The 7171-nt window shown below is 37.5% G+C and overlaps 1 pseudogene; it reads right to left on the bottom strand.

The window, feature by feature from the left end:
* Positions 1-4788: 4788 nt before the first annotated feature.
* Positions 4789-5656, bottom strand: LOC147608051 (receptor-like protein kinase THESEUS 1 pseudogene; annotated as a pseudogene).
* Between the last annotated feature and the right edge of the window lie 1515 nt (positions 5657-7171).

Here is a 7171-nt window from a genome sequence, read left to right as displayed (position 1 = left end):
ACGTTTTCCTGACACCTCCCCCTCTTGAAGATCCTCTGGAGGGTCTCTTTCTTGATCTTCATTTGTGGGGTCCCCCGCTCTGGAGGGTCTCTTTCTTGATCTTCATTTGTGGGGTCTCCCTCTTGAACATCATGCATAATGTCAAGACGTCTCTTTGTTCACCTCTCACGTTGCACTTGAGACGATGTAGATGTATGCTCTTGGTGTGATTGTGGCACTCGTGATAGTGGTGTGGATGGTTTTGGGGCCACGCGCAAGGATCCAACTACTGGAGACTGGGTCAAGTTTGTTGGCTACAGGGAAGGTATTCTAGAGTCTTCTTGAGTTAGGGGCTCTCTTTCAAGCTCAAATTGGTAATCCTTAAATTCTTCAAGAAATAGATCAAGATAATTTAGTAAAAAGGTAGAAATCCCTAGACCTTTTTGTATATGTATATGTATGTAGATGTATATGTATATGTACATGTACATGTATATGTATATGTATATGCATATGCATATGTATATGTATGTAGGTATGTATCTATGTATATGTATGTGTATGTATATGTATATGTATGTAGGGTATATGTATATGTATGTAGGTATATGTATATGTATATGTATGTATGTATATGTATATGTATATGTATGTAGGTATATGTATCTATTTATATGTATATGTATGTAGGTATGTATATATCAAAACTTAACAAACGTTTCTTTAAAATCTGATATGCCAAACCTTAAATGTAACACGAACTATGTATGTACGTATGTATGTATGTATGTATAAATTTGTAAAAAATTTGGACAGCATCTCCTTTGCATTTTCTAAAAAATCGCAAAATAAACTTCAAAACTTAACAATGTTTCTTTAAAATCTAGCATGCCAAATCTTAAATGTAACATGAACTTTGTATGTATGTAGGAATTTAGTATATAATTTAGTGTATGTATGTAGGTATGTATTTATGTATGCATATGTATATGTACATATATGTTTACATGTATTTGTTTATGTATATATCTGTATGTATATGTATCTAATATGTATATGCATACGGATAGTTGTATGTATAGGTATGTATTTGCATAGGTAGGAAGGTTTACATATACATATACATTTACATTTACATTTACATTTACATGCATATAATTCAGTAGAAAGCAAATAAGTACCTTTGTCTAGGAGCTCCTCCCTTGGAGGCACATGATTTAGAGGATAGTCCAACCACCAAGGACATCTCTTATATTCCCAATCAGAAACCCCTCTCTCAACCCATTCCTTCGGGTACATTGTTTCCGAGGAATTTGGATCTACCCATTCTTTGATTGCTTCCATCTCTTTGTCCATTAGACCTTGGCCAATGAGTAGCTGCACCCACTTACATATCCAAAATAAAACAAACAGCACTAAAATATTTTTTTTAATGTGTATATGTATTTTCTGCAAAAATAGAATGGCATTAGAAGATATATACATGTAGACAACCCTCTTTGCGGCATTCTCCACCTCAGGTTGCTTTTGGCCTTCCTTCACTTTTCCAATCTTTGCCCACACCTCATGGAAGGCCCATGGTATGTGTTTCGATCGCTCCTCTTGCACCCCTTGCATAAATGGTGGGATGTAGATAACATCATCATATACCAATAAACCCTCCAAAATAGAGTCCGCCTCCCCTATTAGCTCTTCCCAATACAACTCTTTCTTCATATGTAGCAACATCTTTTTGTTATCCCCAAACATCTCCGAAATTACCTTGTCCTTTGCCCTCTCGGTCATAAGCATTTAAAGCAATTCCGTCTTCCTATTTCAGCATCATACCAAAGCCATAAGAGATTAGATGCTAGGGTTAGTTTATGTTAAGGGAGGTTTATTGACATGGGACATACCTTTGAGTTGAAATCCGAGATATGGCGACTGTGTAGAGCTTTTCTTTGGTCAGAGAAACCGAAGAAGTGCTATCATGCTAAAATCGCAGTGAGATTCTTAAAGAGAGCCCATGGCAATGGTGGCTAAGATACATTTGAGGCTATGGAAATTCATAAGGAATTCTCTAAGAATTGGGGCAAATAATTAAGCCACCAGAGAATTCTACAAACACCTCAAGAGCCAAAAGTGAGCTAGGAAACCCCCAAGCTAGCTCACAAGATCAAAGAGAAGGAAATGAAACAAAGCATTGGTTGAAGCTGAATGGGAAGAAAAAAAGACATTGGTAAGAAAGGAGGGTAATGAGGAGGAGCCAAACTTGCGAAAGGTTCCCAAAAATTTTAAAAAAACTTTGATGTTGTGAAAGGAAGGTGGTTCCTAATGGTATAACACTCAAAAGGGTGAACAAATAGGGGTCTCATATGATGAACTTGTGGAGATGAAGGAGGTAGATATCACAAAGCCTAATGAAGATCCCAATCTAGCCTTCATTGTTGCCACCACAAACCAAATACTTAGCAATTATAAAGGAGGAAATTGATTACTCTAGATTTAATTTATAAGATTGAGAACACTAATTGGGTATCACCAATCATAATTATACCCAAGAATAATGGGAATTTTTGTGTGTGTATTAATTTAAAGAAAGTGAATATGGCTGCCTGTGCAAGGATCACTACCCATTATCTTACACATAGCATGTTTTGGAAAGAGTGGTTGGGGAAAAAGCTTACGATTTCCTAGATTTATTCTTAGGATATAATTAGGTATCCCAAAACAACTTTCACTACCACATGGGAAACCTTTGCATATAAGGTCATGCCATTTGTACTCAAGAGCATAGGGAATGCAGTGATGGATAATGGGACACCCAACAGAGAGTGATTTGTGGAGAAGACTGGCATCGCCAACTTCACTTATGAATGGTAAACTTATGCCTGATAAGGCTATGATGAGAGAAATTTTTTCACTTTTTTTTATCTCATTCAGATCAAGCTCCAATCTAGCTATGAATAAGAAGAAGAGAAAACCAGGAGTGGTCATGGTATGAATGAGAGTTATATTTTTTGTTAGTTGCAGTAAGCTGATACACAAAAGTGTGAAATATGGCCATCTTTTGACACCAACTTACAATGATTTTTGCTAGAACTCGTGGTTGGTGGAATGGTTTGAAGAGCAATGCCATAGTTCTAGTGACAAGGAGCACAATGGGAGCTTGAAGAGCAATGCCATGGTTCTAGTGACAAGGAGCACAATGGGAACTTGTATGGTGAGGAGGTGCAATGCAAAGTTGATTGGGTTGTCACCTTGCAAGCTCGGGGGGGTCACTATATGTAAATCCTCTATATCACGTGCGTTTAAGGCCTATTTAAAAAGTCCCTTATCTGTGAACTTTTTAGTGAATATAATGTATCCTTTCCTATTCAAATCTGTGATTTTTTTTAAAAATACAATAAATAAATCCCCTCTGTAAATATATTTCTGTAAGTTTTAAATATTTAAAATGTCCTTCTGTTGAACCCACGTGATACTTACATATTTATACGAGTGACCCCCCCGAGCTTGCAAGACACCATCAAAGAATTCCCATGCATTATTTAAACCAACTTGCAAGTACAATTGGATGCACATTATATAGCTATAACTGCACCCATTCTTTAGACAGTACTATGGCCTTTTCTTGGAAGTGTCTTTATACAGTACTATGGCCTTTTTTTGGAAGTGTCTTTATACAGTACTATGGCCTTTTTTTGGAAGTGTGTTAGGTACTTTTTTTCTTGTTTTTTAAGTGAAAGTAATTCTTTGTTTAGCACATAAAGCTATACGCATGGGTCATGTCTTATTAATCTCATTTCAATTGACCAAAGGTTTTCATAATAAGATGATTTTGATGTGTACAGCCATTTCATATATCTTATTTCATTAAGTCTCTCAGTTGAGTACTATACTAGGAACCCAATTGAACCTTCAACTTCTGCAACATTTTGAACTTTCATATTCAAGGGAGGATGAGGCCAAAAGGGAGAGGGCTATCATGATTCATAGAGAAATATTAGGATCAATGGAGTGGATGCTTGCTATGCTGCCTTGAACATTATGCTAGAAAGTGGCCATTCAAGTTGCCCTATATCTGCAGGGTTTATCAGTAGCTATGCCCTTTAGGTAGAGGGTCTAGAGGCTCAAGATCATAAGTAGATTCAAACCCACCTTTCTTGATGGGAACTTGCTTTTAATGTAGGGTGGGTGGCACTGTTTTTCAATTTTGTGAATAGATACATGATGCAGGATTTTACGTTGATGTGGACAATTCTGACAGAAAGCTAAGTTGATAAAAAGGTACGTTTTGTACCACATGTATATGTTGGAGAAGGGCAACAGGGCCTTGTGCTCAAGATTGCATGTTGCAAGATGAGTGGACCTTTAAAGCTTTTATGTGTGAAAGTTTTGTACATGTGACATTGCACTAGTGCATTTCTTGTATGGTTGTCCATTCATATGGTGTAGTAAGGTTGTAGTCCGTGCTTGTGGTGTAGTTGATTTATGGTTGGGTTGTGCTTATCTGTGTGTATGTGTGTGTGCTTGTATGTGCGTTTGCGAAAGGATCATCATGGGCAGATCTGTGCAAAGAGGCTATGGTAGATGATGCATAACTACATGGAATGAATGGTCGCTTCAACAGATCTACTACTACAACAGCACCACCACCAACAGGAGCCATGTGTTGAGAATAGAAATTGAGGTGACTTTGGGTAGCTGTTGTTGTGAAAAGAGCTGAAGTGGTTTGGTAGGTTGGTAAATGAGTGTGGCATGGCCCATCTTCGATGGGCCAACTTAATCACTGTTATTGTATCTAATTTAAGTCTATCATGCACCACCTTAATGAGGTATTCTTGGACAGTGGCATGACCCATCTCCGACGAGCAAGACGTAAGGGTCAATGATCTGATCTAGCATGCCTTTCTTTTGCCAATGCATTTCCCACTCTGCCATTTTCACTTGCTCCCTATATCGAGTGTAGGCTTGATGGGATGGCCTTGTGCACAGAACCTCCAACAGCACCACGCCAAAAGGGTACACATCTAATTTCTATGCGAGTTGCTACTGTTGGTGGAAATACTCAGGATCAAGATACCCAAAGCTTCCCTTCCTTGTTGTGTTGATATGGTTGTGATCAAGGGGATGGCCCGGTCTTGAAAAGCCCAAAATCTAACACCTTGGCTACAAAATTCTCATCCAACAAGATGTTGGTGGTCTTGACATTGTGATGGATAATTCCATGGGCAGCACCGGTGTGCAGATAGTCAAGGCCCCAAGAATCCCCACTAATGCATATACCTAGCCTCTTTTTCCATGAGAGATGGCAAGCCATCACCATAGAGATGACCCCTCAAGGGGCAATTAGCCATGTGGTCATAGACCAGGATCATTTCAAAGTGATCTTCACAGAAGCCGATGAGAGAGACCAGATGTCGATGCCAAAGCTTTGACAGAACCTCAATTTCTATCTGAAATTTGGTCACCCCCTATTCAAAATTTGGGTTTCCCCCACTTAACAGCAACAGTAGTTGCCTTCCAACGCTCCCTTGTAGACCTTGCTGAGAGCCCCCACTCCCACCACAAAGCGTTCATGAAAATTGTTTGTCATCTCAAGAATTTCAGAGAAAGTAAAGTACCTGCATGTGTTGGATAGGGCAAAGGAAATGTAGCTGCCGGTTCCACTCTTGCAAGATCTCATTGATAGCTTGCATATAGAGATTATGAGGCTAGATTTTTTGGTGTTTTCCCAATTCACAAATACAACTCTCGATAAGCCATCTTTCTTGTTTGATCTTTTAATTAAAAATTTATTTATTTAATCATTTTAACTAGTACACTTATTTCAAAGTAAATATTATGTGTATGTGACATTGGAGTTCTCTTTATAATCTTTAATTAATTTTCAATACTATTTTTAGGTGTGAATAATTTAATCTTGCTCATGATCATTGCACTATTCTTGTAATCATTTAAAGAATTGTTATAAATATACTTATAAGATACAAATGAAAATAGGTAGGAAAAGCGCAAACTAGAGAAAATAGAACACTTACTAGATAGCCTAACTAGGAAATCTACTTGATATAGAGAATTTTTCCTATGTTGTAATTTCCCACAACATAGGAAAAATTCTCTATATCAAGTAGATTTCCTAGTTAGGCTATAACACTAGTGTTATAGCCTAACTAGGAAATCTACTTGATATAGAGAATTTTTCCTATGTTGTGGGAAACTAGTGTTATAGCCTAACTAGGAAATCTACTTGATATAGAGAATTTTTCCTATGTTGTGGGAAAAATTCTCTATAACACTAGTGTTATAGCCTAACTAGGAAATCTACTTGATATAGAGAATTTTTCCTATGTTGTGGGAAATTACAACATAGGAAAAATTCTCTATATTAAGTAGATTTCCTAGTTAGGCTATCTAGTAAGTGTTCTATTTTCTCTAGTTTGCACTTTTACTACTTATGTTCATTTGTAACTAGGAAATTATCTTTTTTTTCCTATATAGAGAATGCTTTTAAAAGCTCCTTGTGTTGGAAATCATGTTTTTGCAGATTTTGGCACTTGCCAATGTGCTTCCCCTCTAGATAGCTTCATGTATGAGATGGTAAGATGTTTGTTGTAGAGATTGCATTTGTGTTTTTCTTTCATCTTGCTTGATCACTTCTTGTTGGATGCATTTCTTTAACACCCTCAGCTTGTGTCTTTGTTCATTGTCTGTTTAGAGTAGGTCGATAATCACTGCCTACTCTCAACGTATGGGCTTGCCATTATTCCGTTGATGAATCCAAGGTTCTCTTCATCTCTCTCATATTCTTATTTCCTCCTTTCACATTACACATTATCTTGTTTTGAGAGGGAAAGGGAAATTCATATTTATCTCGTAATGGATCACCTCCCTCAGCACTTCATAAGTGTTTTTTACTTGATTTGACTAGAGCTCAAGCACTTAGGTACGCCCTCAGAGATGCCCGCCCTCACAGATGGTGATGAAGTGGAAGACTTATTTCTGTTACTCAAGGAAGTGAAGAGGTGTTTTACCTCACTAGAAGGGGTTACATGTGGTGCAATCATGTCTAATTACTAGAGAAATAGAGTAGAGAACGTTTGCTCTAGATTGAACATAGTCTCTTTGTTGGCGTATCTTTGGAAACAGGACCAAACTACTCTACGATAGCAAACGGTGATTAATCAGTATCGGCTTGCCTTTGCATTCG

This window comes from Cibotium barometz, chromosome 54, assembly GCF_041138505.1.
Source record: "Cibotium barometz isolate CiBa-2024 chromosome 54, ASM4113850v1, whole genome shotgun sequence".
Lineage (NCBI taxonomy): Eukaryota > Viridiplantae > Streptophyta > Polypodiopsida > Cyatheales > Cibotiaceae > Cibotium > Cibotium barometz.
This window is presented reverse-complemented; position numbering and strand designations above follow the sequence as displayed.